This window comes from Trichosurus vulpecula, chromosome 2 (genome assembly GCF_011100635.1).
Source record: "Trichosurus vulpecula isolate mTriVul1 chromosome 2, mTriVul1.pri, whole genome shotgun sequence".
Taxonomy (NCBI): domain Eukaryota; kingdom Metazoa; phylum Chordata; class Mammalia; order Diprotodontia; family Phalangeridae; genus Trichosurus; species Trichosurus vulpecula.
In genome coordinates, this window is record NC_050574.1 from 289,627,132 (window position 1) to 289,643,715 (window position 16,584).

Here is a 16,584-nt window from a genome sequence, read left to right on the forward strand (position 1 = left end):
TTGAGCTACATAACCCAATGTTCCCTTTGACTGCCATGTCTTTCTGCTAGAAATGAAAATCCTGTCGTCTGGCTGGGCTACTTTCTGGGCTGCTTTGGTCTTTTTCTTACAGTTTAGTATTTTTATATCCATTAAACTTCACTATGAAATGTCAATAATCATAACAGTGATACAAAGTTGAAAAATAGCACAGTCTTGTTCTCAAGGAATTATAGTCTAATATGGTAGACAAGTATAACCTGTAAGTTTGATAGGAAGCAGAGTATAAGTGCCAAGGATGTCCATACAAAGTACTTTGAAAAATCTGAAGGGGCAGATCACTTCCAGCTGGGGCTGAGAAACTGCTGTGAAAGAAAACTATCAGAGAAATGTGGGGAGACTTGTATGAACTGATGCAGAGTGAAGGGAACAAAAACAGGCTGAAAAATTTGTACTATAATGACACCGTGGTAAAAATGAGTGATTTGAAAAGACTTCAACTCTGACCAACCATGACTCCAGAGGACCAAAGAAGAATGCTACTCATCTCCTGACAGAGAGAGGACATATGCCATAGGTGGAACAAGACAAACATTTTTGGACATGGCCAATGTGGGCATTTGTTTTGCTTGACTATATTGGCCAAAGAATTGGCAGGAGCATAGTGTATAAAGAGACTAGTATGAGGTGTGGCTAGAAAGGAATAAAACTGTGTAGGCCATCGAATGTACTCAACTCAGAACACAATTATGGATCTAGAGTTGGAAGGGACCTCAGAGGCCACCTAGTCCAACCCCCTCATTTAACGAAGAGGGACACTGAGGACCAAGTAGCTTAGCGGACTTGGCCAAGATCACAGGCCAGCTCTCCTTCTGCCTTTACCCCACCTTCACCAAAACCACCAGTCACACCACCCCTTCCCAATCTCCAATCTATCCCCACTTCTCTGATTTAACTCACCTCCCTTTGCAATCTTGATGCCACAGTTACCCAGTTAAACTGATTGCTATCCTCTAGCCTCCAATCCATTGCCCCCTTGTCCTGTTGCTGCTAACCCAATTCTGGTCATCTTTGACTTCTCTCTTTCTCTCTACCTCACCCTTTGCCTCACCCTAGCAAATCCTAGGCATTTTCCTTCTAGTCAGAAGTGATTTCTCCTTCAAATTTTATTAGTAGCTCTTATGTCATTTTCATGTTCTATTTTGTATTTATAGCTATTTTTGTATACGCAATTTCTACTAGACTACAAGCCTCTCGAGGGCAGGTATTGCCATTTATCTTTGCCTCTTTGTCAGACCCTATGTGCACAATACTTTGCATATGACAAATACTTTGTCACGTGACAATGTGAGGTTATGTGATATTAATATGATAAATACATTATCAGATGATAATGATAATATTGTTAACATTTGCATAGCACCTACTAAATATGCTAAGTGCTTTATAATGATTGTCTCATTTCATCCTTACAACAACCCTGGGAGGAAAGTGCGATTACTATTCCCGTTTTATAGATGAAAAAACTGAGGCAAACAGAGTTTGAAGGACAGTAATTGTCTGGGGAGGGATTTGAAACTCAGTTCTTCCTGACTTAACTATTAACTAATTAGCTATTAGCATCAGAGCCAAATGCAGGATTTTTCTCTCCTGACCACCCCAGAGGCTACAGGTTTTCAGTACATTTAGGCCTAAGCTCCGCCAACAGCACAGCTGCAGGGTTTTTGCAGAAGTGTGACGTGAGTGTGGATAAGCAGCACCTGTAAGAATTCACAAGTTCTAGTTGGAAAGCAGACACAGTTCACACCTATACACATGTGTTGCTGATCTCTCTGTCCCTGAACCCCAGCTAGCATTTTCTAGACCTGATTTCTGGCTCCCCCTTGTCAATAACACTACCACAAGGCTCTTAATGCCTCCCCGCCCCAGGAAAAGAGGAAGCTGGCTTCAAACTAGCCTTAGCCTGAGCAATAACTGCGACCTCTGCCTGAAATGCTCAGCCACAGTTCCACAACACTTCCATCAAATCCTAGGGTTCCAACAGGGTTGTCCCCACAGGGCTCTGTGCTGATATTTTCATCAATGGACTTATTTTACTTGTTTCTTTCTTTATAATGAGAGGGAGAATTACTCAATTTTTAGGCCATTAGGAAACTCAGCGCATAGTCTAGACTTGGAGTCAGGAAAACCTTAGTTCAATTTTTGTCTCAGACACTTAATAGCTGTGTGACCGTGGATTAGTCCCCTTAATCTCTCTTAACCTCAGTTTCCTCATCAATAGCACCTACTTCACAAGGCTATTGTAAGGATCAGATGAGACAATATTCATAAAGTACTTTGCAAATCTGAAAGCACTATAGAAATGCTACCTATTATTAAATATTCTAAGTTCATGTAAAGATATTTCTGAATCTAGTTTCTTTTTTTCTTGTTCTTTATCCAAATCATACTCTCATCTTCACCCCTGTTAATGTACATTTTCTCTCTAGGGCAATCAAGGTCCCACCCAGAAAGCAAAATGTCACAGCCTACAGACCATATGTTTATTACAAGATTGCCTCCAAATTCCAAATCTGAAGAGTTCATGTATCCAAATCATAACTCAGAGCCAGGAAGAAATCAAGGGGAAGCTGGGGGGAGAGGAGAGAGAGGGAAGTCACTTAACAACAAAATAGAAATCACCAATTTTACATACTAGTCCTTATGTATTGTGTTTCAAGTAGTAGACCCCATCATTCCTTCCAAAGGATCGTTATTTTACCATTACCAACGTTTTTACAGAACGTTAAGGTTTAAGAACGTCAACTTCTTCACAACCCAGGTGAGTTATTTAAGTATTATCTCCATTTTACAGATGAAGAAGTAATTTACTTAGGTTTGCACAACTTAGTCTATGTCAAAGCCAGGACTCTAAGAGCAATACCTCCTGAGCTTGAAGGGACCTCAGGAACCCTCTAGTCCAATGTCCTCATTTTCAGATGAGCAACCTGAGGCCCACCACATTTAAGTGACTTGACCAGGGTCACACAGGTAGTAACCATCAGAAGTGGCCTTTGACCCCTCTCCTCCGGCTCCACAGTCAATGCTTTTTCCATTGTACCCAATGTAGGAATCTGAACACCAGGGTTCTGACTCAGGATCATTTTTCACTGAACTACTAGGCTCTTCCAGTCTTAAAACCAACCAGTGCCCTTTTCGCTACACAACTGAATGAAATTATCAAAGAATTTCTTTAAACTGCCAGTTCTCCTAAGGCCTTAAAAGTTTCATTTGGTTGCTAAAACACAATTTTTCATAGACCGATCCATATTAACGAAATCACAGATCAACTCCTATCCCCATTTTATTATGTGAGGGAAGATAGCATTTGCAGCTTCTTTATAATTTTCCACAGTACCTTGTAAGAGGACTTTGTACCTAGCGTGTTCTCAGTGCTATTGGCCAACTTGATCTTTTGTGTCTCAGTGCTCAGTCTCCCCCACCCAACCCCTCCCTGCTTCTGCATTGATTTGGATAGATGAATTCTTCAGATTGGAATTTGGAGGCAATCGTGTAATAATAAACATATGGTCTGTAGGCTGTGACATTTTGCTTTCTGGGTGGGACCTTGATTGCCCTAGAGAGAAAATGTACATTAACAGGTTAAAGATGAAAATATGATTTGGATAAAGAACAAGAAAAAAGAAGCTAGATTCAGAAATATCTTTACATGAGCTTAAAATATTAATAATAGGTAGCATTTCTGTATTGCTCAGACATTAGGGGCAAGTGTCCAAGGGCTAAGTTGAAAGAGTTTTTGCCTAAGTTGCAAAGAGGGTGATGACCTTCAACAGTTGAGGATTTCCCTGTGCCTTTGAAACCTGGGGTCCATCCCTATCCCTGTATAAGCCTAAGAGAAAGGCCAGGGCTTTTGAGGAATAAGAATTAGCCCTTCTCTACTAATCAAGGTGAGTTATGCTTCACAGGTGAGAAAGCACAAGCTGACCTCAGTATTTACTTTCCATCAAGAGAACACAAAAGTTCCCTGATGTAACCCCCAAGGGTCTGAGGATACCTGCCAGGACATCAACGGGGAGGTGACTGTTATCAGCCAGAATCAGCAGGTGGCAGCAAAGAGCTGAGGTTCTGACTTAGGGTAAATGCGTTAACCAGACAAAGGAAGAACTACCTCCCCCTTGGTAATGGAAAGATCATTCACTTGGAGTCAGAAGACCTAGGTTCAAATTCCAAGCTCCGGTACCTACTAGTTGTGTGAGCTTGGTCAAGTCACCTCACTTCTGGGGGCTGGGGGGAAGGAGGAAGAGCAAGAAAGAAGAGAAGGGAGAGGAGGGAAGGAGAGGGAGAGGGAGAAGAGGGAGAGAGAAGAGAGGGAAAGGAGAAGAAGGGCCTCGAGGAGTACCTCTAATCTTTATTAGTTGTGTGACTTGGGAAATATCACTAGATTGCTTCAGTGGAAAAACTGCAGGATTTGGAGGCTAAGGACCTGGATTTGGGCAAAATCACTTAACTTCTCTAGACCTCAGTTTTCTTATCTAAAATAAGTGGGTGGACTAGATGTCTTTGGAGGTCCTTCCCAGCTCTAAATCTGTGATACTATGACACATACCTGAGCTTCAGATTAACTTGTCTGGATAGTTGGGATAATAGCACATGTACTACCAGTGTGGGATATAGTGAGTTCAAAGTGTAAGTGGAACAAGCAACTGAAAATGACTGGAAATCAGGAAAGATGTTGAGGTTAGAGAAGTAGATTTGGGGGCTACGCACATAGATAGCCACATCATTAAAGCCATTGGGCATAACCCAGACCTAGAAAGATGACCTAGAAAGAGGACAAAGACAAAATATTGAAGAACACTCATATTTAGGGGACAGGAGAAATAAGAGTTTGTGAAGAGAAAAAGAATGAACAGTCAAAGAGTTAGGAGGAAAACTAATAGCATATGGTGTCATGGAGGCCAAGAGAAGACAGGGTGTTGGGGTGAGGGGAGTCAAATGCATCAGAGAAGTCAAGGAGGATGAGGACTGAGCAAAGAATCATATTGGAAGACATATCAGTCATTAGTAACCTAGAAACATCCATTTTAATAGTGTGTCTAGTACTGAAAAAGGAAAAAGAAATTAAGGAGTAAATATAGACTATGCTTTCTAGACTTGGCAGTGAAGTATATACTTCACTGCCATAGTGTCAAAGGAAAATTGCATTTTATTTGAACAGAGGAGACCTGGGTGTGTGTATAGGACTAAAGAGCAGGAATCAGGAAGATGGAAGATGGAAGAGAGAGATGGGATAATTGATGAAAAAAGGTCCAAGAGGTTATGAGAGAAGCTGCAATCAAGGGCGTAGTTGGAGCGGTTGACCTTGGCAAACAAAGAAGACCACCTCATTCTCCGAGATTTATGGAAAGCAGCAAAAGATAAACAAATAACAGCTAATTTTAAATAGATTTATACTGGTTATTTATTTCCATTTTTATAATACAGCACAGCCACATAAAATGGGTAGAAGCAGTACCAGTATCCCCACTTTAAAGAGGGGAAAACGGACTCAGGGCCAGTAAGTGGCAGTGCTAGGATTCCAACCCAGAACCTCTGATTTCCAGCTTTGTGTTCTTTTTTTTTTGTTTGTTTTGTAAGGCAATTGGGGTTAAGCCCGGGGTCATACAGCTAGCAGCTTTGTGCTTTTGCCATATATCACAGGACCTCACTGAAGACAAGAAAATTCTGGGGTATGGAGATGAGTTAAAGGAGCTCCAGTTTCCTTGTTTTGATGTTTTCAGTAATGAGACTATGCAATCATTTGCTAAGAATGACCAGCCCTGCCCAATTTGGTGGGAGAAAGTATAATACTTCTCTTCAAGGAACTGGTCTCATCCACACATATTCCAAATATAATGTCAGTTGTTCCTGGCCCTGAATAGCTGGAAAAAAATAAATACCATTGAACAGAATTATTCCCTGATGATCAGATAAACTACCAGGAGCAAAAATAGGCATAGAACAAAGGATGTTGGGAAAATGACAACTAACATTATAGGCAGAATAGATTGTGTATTCTGGCTGAGAGCTCCTATCCCACCAGCTCTGTCTGCTCAGCAGGTCTATACATCACTTCTCCTTCTGACTGTTAATTAGAGAGACACCACCACAACACGTTAATTATGAAAACAGAGTGATGTGCACAACATAACATGGAAATGAAATGACATGCATCCAATTAATTAAACTTTCACAGCTTCAATCGGTTTTAATTAGAGTAGCGATCCTTTCCATTCTCCTCTCAATCAATAAATGAGTTTTGCAATACATACATATATTTAAATCAATTAGTGAACAGAAAGAAAAATGAAGAACCAGGACTGAAAGAGTGCTGTGGATTATTCCATCAGTCACACCTTTAGAAACTGTGGGGTTATTTTCTATGCTTAATGTACAAGTGGACTTCAAGTCTGGTTATCCTCAACAAAATATTTCATATTATATTTTTACAAGTTACTGGAAAAATTTTTAGCATCACTCACCCTGCTGGTTTTCATTCACCACCTTTATTCTTTTGTTGTTTTTATTATTTTAAAATTATATTGATGTCTTATGATTTTTATGCCTTAGGCAGTTTCCAGAATAACCCACCCCTCTCCACTCCATTGAACACTGAATTGTGACAAAGGAAAATATTTGAGTAAAAACAACCACCAAAATAAGCATGTATGATGACATATAGGCATTGCAGTGTTCCGCAATTGTTGCCCCCCACCTTTGCATAAAAAGAAAAAAAGTATAGTTATTAGAGGCAAAAGCACCATCACACTTGGCACTCCAGCTCCTGCCTGGGGGCCCTAAACTCCTAATTAATGGCCGTTCTCCATATCTAACTAAACCAGACCCATGCACACTTTTCTCCAGCCAACTTCATGCCATACCATCTACCTTTCTTCTTACTCCTCTGTTCTACTTCTGTGTCTAGCTCTAGGGGCAAAAATCAAAATGTAAACATGAATATTCCTGGAAATGGCATGTCAATAAACTTCCCTAAACCAGATTACTCTCCCTAATCACCACTCCCCTGTCTTGTCTTCCCCTATTAAAAGGTAAATTTGAGAGCAGAAACCGTTGGGGGTAGGGGGAAAAAGGGGTTATGTGTCCTCACTACTTAAAAGAGTGCCTGGCACTGTGTAGTAAGCATTTCATAAATTTTTTCCATTTTATTTTTATTATTGTAGGTTACATAATAGAGGTATAGAACATTGGAAGCTAAGATGGGTTCACTGTATACTTCAACACAAGTCAGAGGCAGCAGACTGTGATGAAGAGCACACAGGACTGGGAAGAAGAAGGGGTATATTCTCAGCCCATTTATGCCACCATCTGCATGAATTGGGGCAAGTCATGGGTCTCAGTTGCCACACCAAGAAAATGTAAGAATTAAACTAGACTATTCTATGGTCCCTTTTCAGCTTTGAATTATCTATGATGTTAAATCCAGAGGTTGACTTTTTAAAACGTTATCAGTGAAATTTCATCCAAGCCTCTCATTTTGCTTTTTATTTCTGTACTACCTGTTACTTTTATTTATCTGTTGTTGTACAAATAATTCTTTCTTTGCAGATGAATTATAAGCACCTCAAGGGCAGGAGTTAGATCTTAAGCATCATTCAGTCCCCTCCCCTCCAGATAGCCTAGCCCAGTTTCCACTTCACAGAAAGGATTCAATACTGATGATGAACCAAGTGGTTGTATGGCCATGAGATAGTGTTAGGGAGTGCCCACTCTTGGAAAATTATCCCATTAGGGACAGAAGAAGGGACAAGTAGTAGTTGCTGATAACTCCCTGGGAAGAAGTACTGAGGCATAAACTGGGGAATATTTGGCACAAGAAACAACAAATATGAGGATTACAAAAAAACATGGACAGATCTATACAAACTGGTTCGAAATGAAGAAAAGCAAATAAAATAAAATAGCCAATGAGGACAATGCGAATGAAAAGAACAACAAAATAATTGAAAGCAGTTGTTACAAAATTACAAAGAACAAGAGCGACACAAAGAAGACACCTGACACCTCTCCACTCTCTTACAGAGATGGAAATTCTATAGATGGGAAACATTGCATATATTTTAGTTTTTTAAAAATATTAATTTTGGTCATTGTTTCTTCTCTTTTTTAAATTTAATTTATTTTTTTAATATGGGATAACTTTGAGAACAGAAAGAGAAAGGATCTAGGGGGAAATTTAGGCACTGTAGAAACAAAATATATCAATAAAAATGCATTAAAAAAAGATTACTGAAGCAGCCTTTTGTCAATCTGATAAAAGTAAGAGAGTTCTGCTATTTTCCTATAGCAATATAAGAAGTGCAAGGGAACCTCCAAAGACTTGGCCAGCCCAAGGATTATTAGTCATTTCTGAAGATTTACATAGATTGGAACAAATGATTCGCCAGAAGTATTCTAGAAAGCATAGCTAAAGATTACAAAGTCTTTAACAAGAAACTGAAAACCTTGGAGGCAGATGTGATGTTTTCATCAACACAATAAATATAGCCAGCATTTATATAGCGCTTTAAGGTTTATCAAGTGCTTTATTATCTCATTTGATCCTCAGCACAGCTCTCAGAGAGGAGTGCTCTCAATATCCTCATTCTGCAGATGAAGAAACTGAGGATGAGAGAGCTTAAGGGTCTTGTCCAGGTTCTCACAGCCAATAAGTATCTGAGGTGTGATTTGGACTCATGTCTTCCTGACTCCAAGTCTAGCATGTCCCCTAGCTGCAGAGACAGAAATTCTAAAGATGAAAAGGAAAAAAATAGAACTGGAAGCAGTCTTTTTTTTTTAATTATTTCTTTTCAGTGAGCAAAAATTCCCCTTCTTTTCTTTTCATCTCCTCCATCTTCTCCCAACCCCCACTGAGAAAGGAAAAAAAAAACCTTCATTAAACATGTATAATCAAGCAAAATAAATTCCTCTATTGGCTGTGTCCAAATATGGGGGAAGGGATTAGAGGGAGCCAAGGAAGGGAACAAAATAGGTTTCAATCTGTACTCTGAGTCCATCATATCTCTATCAAGGGGTGGGTAGCATGTTTCATTACTGTGAAAACTCTAGAATTATGCTTGATCATTACACTGATCAGAATTCTAAAGTCTTTATCTTTATTTGGTTTGTCTTTAAAATAACCTTGTTAGGGGCAGCTAGGTGGCCCAGTGAGTAGAGCACCGGCCCTGGAGTCAGGAGGACCTGAGTTCAAATCCGGCCTCAGACACTTGACACATGTACTAGCTGTGGTACTTACCTTGGGCAAGTCACTTAACCCCAATTACCCTGCCAAAAAAATTAATAATCTTGTTATTGTATAAATTGTTCTCCTGGTCCTGCTCACTTCAATTTATATCAGTTCATATAAGTCTTCCCAGATTTCTCTAAGGCCATCCCCATAATCATATCTTATAGCACAAACATATTCCATCATATTTGTATATCATAACTTGTCAAACCATTCCCTATTTGATGGGTACCCCTTTGGTTTCTGATTCCAAAATATTTTGTAAATGTGGATCCTTTTCATCTTTCTTTGATCTCTCTGCAAATAGATCCAACATTATCATCTCTGGGTCAAGGGGTATGCACTGATTATTGCCTTTTGGGGCATAATTCCAAATTGCTTTCCAGAACAGCTGGACAGTTCTGCCAACAGTGCGTTTATATACTTACTTGCTCACAGCCTCTCTAGCATTTATCATTTTCCACTTTCATCAATTTTGTCAATCTGATGGGTATGGGGTGGAACCTCAGAGTTGTTTAATCTTCATTTCTTTCCTTTTCATTTCTTTTATTTCATCTCATTTTTTAATATTAGTGATACAGAGCATTTTTTAAATACTGCTATCGATAGCTCTGATTTCTTCCTCTGAAAAGTGCCTATTCACACCTTTTGATAAACACGCACTATCAATTGGGGAAAGGCTCATATTTTCATAATCAGTTCCCTATATAGCTTAGAAATAAGATCCTTATCAGAGAAACTGATAAAAGGTGGAAGAGGGAGAGACTACTGCCTAGCTCTGACTCTGAACTGTCTGATTCACAGGAACACTCACCTAATAACCATTACGTTGCTATTGCCCTTGGGGCAGCCTTCTTATCCCTTGGAAGCAATTTCAAGGACACACCCTTGAAGTCACACTAAGAGCTGCCTCTCAACCTTTCCAGAGTTAAGATGCATCCTATCACCCTTCTCAGAACCTGAATCCAGGTCCCCAGGAGTCTTCCAACTGTGACTGATAGCCCTAGGGTCACAGCCAGTAAACTGTAGTTGGTCTACCTCGCCACCAGAGGGGACCCTGTAGTCACTTTTTCTGAAAATCTCTTTTGAAACTGGACAGAGCAAAAAGAGCCCTGAATATCATACACCCAGGTACTAGGAGTCTCATTACATGCCTACCTCATGTTCTAGGCAATATGATTTGATCCATATAATGATGAACCTGGAGGAGTTTACATTCACTCTGTCTCTCTGTCTCTCTCTGTCTCTCTGTCTCTCTCTCTCTGTCTCTCTCTCTCTCTCTCTCTCTGTCTCTGTCTCTCTCTCTCTCTCTCTCTCTCTCTCTCTCTCTCTCTCTCTCTCTCTCTGTCTCCCTCTCATCATCCTTCCATTGTTACACCTGCTTCTGTCTTCTAAATAACAATTTTTCCCCCACTTATTCCTCCAGGAACCTGTAATTAGCATGTTCAGCAGAATGTAGGGCATGGAGCAAGAGGGCAAGGAAGGAAGCAGAACTCCTAAAATCCTGTAACATGAAGAGAGGAAGGGAACTTAGGCGCTATCTCTCCCAGCCCTCCTCTCCACCCCCAAGTCTGAAGCATGAACTCAGATCAGCTCACTTGTAGACCTAGCTAAGATGAGAACTAGCAGCTCCTAGGGCCTCATCTTCTCCTGTCCACCTTTGTCCATCTTGGTCTTCTTTTCCAGAAGCTCAGAAATTGCTAATAAGGAGAAGCTGTGTGGTTTAGGGGAACAAACACTGAATTTGAAGTGCAGATGTCAGATCTCAGTTCTGTTGTTCACCATTTGCTTACACTAGCAGTAAGTTACAAGGGATAATGAGGCATAGTGAATACTGAGGAAGACCTGCAGACCTGCCTCTGATATTTGCTCAGGTGAAGTCCCTTAGCCAGCACAAGACTTAGTTTTTTCATCTATAAAATGTGAATTTTACAGCACAAACTTATTGTAAGACTCAAAGGAGATAGTATTTGTAAAGTACTTTGCAAAAGTTTCAAGCTAATTTATGAAAGTCAATTATCGCTGCCCAATGGGCCAGTCATTGGCCTCATTTGTGGGCCTGATTTAGACTACAGGATCCTTAAAATAAGAACTTCCATCTCTAATTTCTTTAATCCTATGACCTTATATATTCTCCTCCAAAAACAAAGTTCATACCACTGACACACCACATGGCATAGGTTCTCAGTTGTCTTTGCACAAACATTGATGGGTTAGAGGCTTGGAATCAGACGACCTGAGTTCAGATCCTGGCTCTGACACTGACTAGCTGAGTGTTCTTTTGTTAGCTGTGTGTCCTGCGGCAAAAATACTGTAATCTTTCTGATCCTCCATTTCCTCAACTAGAAAATAAGGATGATCACACTCATACCACCTAACCTCACAGAGTTCTCAGGGTGAAAGTGCTCTGTAAACCCTAAAGCACAATACAAATGCGAAAGATTATTATAACATGACTGTGTGTTGCCCTATCTCTGTATCAGTGCTAGTATTTATGACTCGTGGATGTGTTTGCCTTATCTTCTTAACTAGATTGTCATAAAAGTCAGGAATTGAGTGTTCCAAGGGACCTTGGAAGAACTTACATATTTGAAGTTCCATATAGTAGAAAAGTAGTTTTGTCCAGAGAACTGACTTTTGCTCTAAACAAGCACTCACCAACACATGAGCAGAGATCAAAGTCTATCATTTGGTTTCCTTTCTCAGCCTTCATTTCAGCTATTTTTTAAAATTTAATGAAACTATCTTTTACATTACATCTTTTACATTACACTTTTCAAAGCACTATGTATATTTTCTCACTAGAGCTTCAAAACCACAGCTGAGTGTAAAGGAGATCAACTATTATACCCACTTGACAGGCAAGACAATTGGGGTGCAGAGAACTTAAACGTCATTGCTTCTCTTGATCTAGCATTTAGGAGGAGGAAGAAAAGAAAGTGGGATACGTGTGAATGCCTTATCTAGATCGTTAAATGCTACGTACAAAGGATACAGTGGTGTAAGGCATAATTGAACTGAATTCTAACTCTAGCCTTCTTATATATAAAAATGCAAAAGCTGCACCAACTGACCTCCAAGACTTACTGTCTGTACTAGTGCCTCACCATTCTTGTATATACCTTAGACCTTTGGTGTTTTATTCTCTTGTTGCATACATTCTCCACTAAATCCCAGCTCCTGTATCTCCTCATATTGGTGAGTGGCAAGCTCTGGCAGGCCTTACCAAGCTATAATCAAAGGACCCGCATCTCTAAGTTCACCAAGTAGGCTACAGGATGATGATATTTTTTTGTCACAGCAAATATCAAAAACTATGTAGGTGAGTTATAATCTGCATGGGGGCTGGGAAGGGAGGGAGCATCTACACTGACAAATCAGAGAGCCTTGAAAACAAGATAGAAATAGATGTGAGGCAGAGAGAAAGAGAGAAGAGGAGAGGAGAAGGAAGGGGAGGGGAAGAGAGGAGAGGGGAGGAGAGAAGAGGAGAGAAGAGAAGTAGAGGGTGTATGTATATATATACATATACATATATACATATATACACATAAACATACATATGCACACAAAACTCCTTCTATAGTATACTCCAAGTATGCTAATTCCTCTAAGATCCCATGGAGCCCTAAAGTCCTGACTTTTATGACAATCTAGTTAAAAAGACACATACAATTACTTAAAGTTGGTTTACTTGAAGGAAATAGCATACTTCAAGAATAATATAGAAGTAGTTTGTGTGAGTATACATTTATGAATATATATATGTATATACACACATATGCACTTGTTCAGTCATTTCAATTGTGTCCAACTCTCCACCACCCCATTGGGGGTTTTCTTGGCAAAGATACTAGAGTGGTTTGCTATTTCCTTCTCCATCTCAATTTTTTTTCAGTTTTTTTTTGTTTTTATTGAAATGGATAAAGTCTAGGGGAAGAAAGGTTCTCTTCTATGCTGACTCAAAAAATTATCTAGGTGGTGAGATTGGGGTACGGGCGGGGAGCAATGAGGCTCTGGGAAGGAATAGGGGAGAGCATGCTCTCAGGTCAGGACTCCCCAAGATCCTTAGATAATGAAAATGCCCTGAGAAAAAAGGGTCCATAAGAAGGGTTAACTTGGAAAAAGGCGGACCATGTTGACTTTCACAAGTAACTGGAAACATGCGCCACCCCAAACATAAAGACAAGCGAGCCATATACCCTCCTGGGGACATAAACTGGAAGGGACCTTTCGAGCTCTGCTACAATCTGTTCTGCAGATGAGTAAACTGAGGCTTCAGAAGTACAGTGACTCAAAGGTCCCACACATCAGGTCAATGACCTAACCTCCCACCCCCTTCCAGTCTTATTTAGTTCCTCCTTGAAGATCTTCCATGCTTCCAGCTTTCCCTTGGCCCCCACTTTGTGGCTTCCTTCAAGACCTAGCTAAGACCTTGCTTTCTACAAGAAGCCCTTTCTTAGTCTTTGTTTCTAGTACCTTCCCTCGACTGACCATTCCCTACTTATCCTCTCTAATGTTTGTACTTAGTGGTTTCCTCATTGTCTCCCCAATTAGACTGTGAGGGCAGGTCTATTTTTTTTCCCTTTCTTTGTATCCTTAGTTGTTAAGAGCATAGGGCCTGGCATGTGTTAAGGCATTTTTCAGTCACGTCCAACTCTCCATGACCCCATTTGGGCTTTCCAGACAGAGATACTGGAGTTGTTTGCCATTTCCTTCTCCAGCTCATGTAACAGATGAGGAAACTAAAGCAAATAGGGTTAAGTGACTTGCTCAGGATCACACAGCCAGTATGTGTCTGAGGCCGGATTTTAACTCAGAAAGATGAGTCTTTCTGACTACAGGCCTGGCACTCTATCCACTGTGCTACCTAACTGGCACATAGTAGATGCTTAATAAATATGATTGACTCAAAAAAAAAACAACTAAGCAACGAATGCTGGGCTTCCTTTATGTTTCCTGACTGTCTGTCTCTCAAGGGTCTGTGGAGATCCTGTTGGACTGAACTGTCCTGATATACCCCACAGTTCTAGGACTACTTACAGTTCCCATTAGAGGGTCAAGGTAGGTGATTGTCTTGATGGGGCTGCCTACAGCTGAGCCAGTCCTTTGAAGTTTGTAATGTGAGATTCTGTGGGCTTTTTTGCAGGTTGAGAGGATTTTTTTTGAAGGATTCTATGTTGCCTACAGACATTACAGATTCGTTTTGTTTTTCCTGAGCATCATTTCATGTAATTTTGCTATTTTAGATGTGGAAGGGGGACCACAGACACCATCGAGTCTAGTCCTCTTGCTTTACACGTGAGGAAACCAGAGTCTTTGAGAGAGCAGGGACTGACTTTGCCCAAGGTAACACATGCTGCAATATCTGGATTAAGACGGGGATGCTGGCTCCAAAAACCAATATTCCTTCCACTGCAGCACCAAGGAGAGAGGCAAATTGCCCAACATTCTATGAAAATCAAGTCCTTCTCCTACTTGGTCAGGGGGAGGGTTTGGTTGGTCATCCAAGTCCTCTTGGGGGTAGACCCCATTATTTTTGAATTTTCATTCTTCTAAATCATAGCATGGTAGGATGTCCGAGATCACAATGAGCCAAGATTCAAAACAGATCCTTGTCTCCAGCCAAAACCAGACAGACCTTTTCCTTCCATTACAAATTGCTAGGTAATGACCCTGGGGATCATCTAACTGCACCCCCAAAATTGCAGAGGAATCTGAGACCCAGAAAAGAGAAGAGAATTGTTTAAGGTTACAAAGGTGATAAACGGGCAACCAGGATCCTGGATCCAAATTCAGAGGTTTTCTTTCTCCACAAACCACCTATCTCCTGGCTCAGAAAGAAGGAATCTTAGAAGGTTCAGCAGGGAGAAGGGAAGGACCTTAGTTCTCCCTTCCCTCATCTATAACACCTGGAATTTCCATGAGCCCTGATCCTTGAAATCCAGGCAATCAGCTGTCATGCTAAAATTGAGTTTCCAGGTACTGCTGGAGTCTTTGTAATTCAGGCAGTCCACAGGGCTGAATCCTAGGCCCCCAGCCCCAAAAATCTGACCTGACAGGAAGGCTGGAGACTGGCCCAAGTAGGGCCCCATGCCAGGAGCAGGAAGGGGGCTGAGGAAAGAACCAGGTCTGCCCAGCTGGGACCCCATGGGTAAGAGGTAGAAGCTGCAGTCTAGGCCCCCAAAAAAGGAGCTGGAACTCCCATAGGGCACAGAAGAGGCACTGAAGGCTGCTGGGGCTGGAGTACAGGTCAGCGCATAAGAAGAGGAGGCAGCAACAGAAGCCCCAGGCCCATGTTGGGTGCAGACACATGAGTCCCCCTCAGCCCCCATTGCTGCCGGGGGTCCGGCAGTGGAGAGAGAGCAGGGCTCCAGATGGATACTGGTGCTGGAGGAGGAGTGGCCGAGGGAGAGGGCGCTGGGCTGTAAGGGCCTGTTGGTTCTGGCCCAGGCTCTGCTCCACCTCAGAGTGGGGAGATGCCCTTCTTCTTGGCTGTTCGGGCCTTGGATGTTCCCCCACCTGCTGGCGGCTGCTGCCACTGTTGCTGTTGGCAACACTTTGCACAGCGGTTCTTGAACCACACCTGGACTCGGGATTCTGGGAGGTTGATTTTGCTGGCCACATCCTCTCGCATGAAGATATCAGGGTATCGGGTCTTGGCAAAAAGGCCTTCCAGGATATCGAGTTGGGCCCGAGTGAATGTGGTCTGCTCTCTGCGCTGCTTCCTCAGTAGGCCTGAATAACCAGCAGTGGTGCCGCCATGTAAAATCTCCAAGGCAGGTGCCGCCAAGGCCAGTGCATTGATTAAGTAATGGGGTGGGGGTGACTTCAGGTAAGAGGACATCATGCTCCCAGGACCAGGGACCCCTCCAGCTCATTTTATAGATAAGGAAACGGAGGTAAGCAGGGTTAAGTGACTTGCCCAGGATCACACAGCTAGTAAGGGTCTGAGGCCACATTTAAACACAGGTCTTCCTGATTCTGGGCCCTGCACTCTATCCACTGTGCCACCTAGCTGTGCATATATATTCATAGACACATATGTATATGTGTGTTTATATGTATACATACATATATTATATATATATCCATATACATACATGCATATTACATACATACATAACAGTCTTCAAGGCTCTGTGATTTTGCCAGTATAAATACTGCTTCCCACCCACCCATTGATGTAAACTATGACTAAGAACTGGACATCTTCAATATTTCCTGTGATCAAAAAAAACAAACAAACCCATCATGCTATAGCCTACTTGGTATTAAGCCCCCTTGACCTTATATACAGGAGTGGACAGACCACGAGTCTTAAG

At 41.4% G+C, this 16,584-nt stretch overlaps 1 pseudogene; it reads right to left on the bottom strand.

Moving 5' to 3' along the window:
* Positions 1 to 15,162: 15,162 nt before the first annotated feature.
* Positions 15,163 to 16,121, bottom strand: LOC118840205 (annotated as a pseudogene).
* Positions 16,122 to 16,584: the final 463 nt, after the last annotated feature.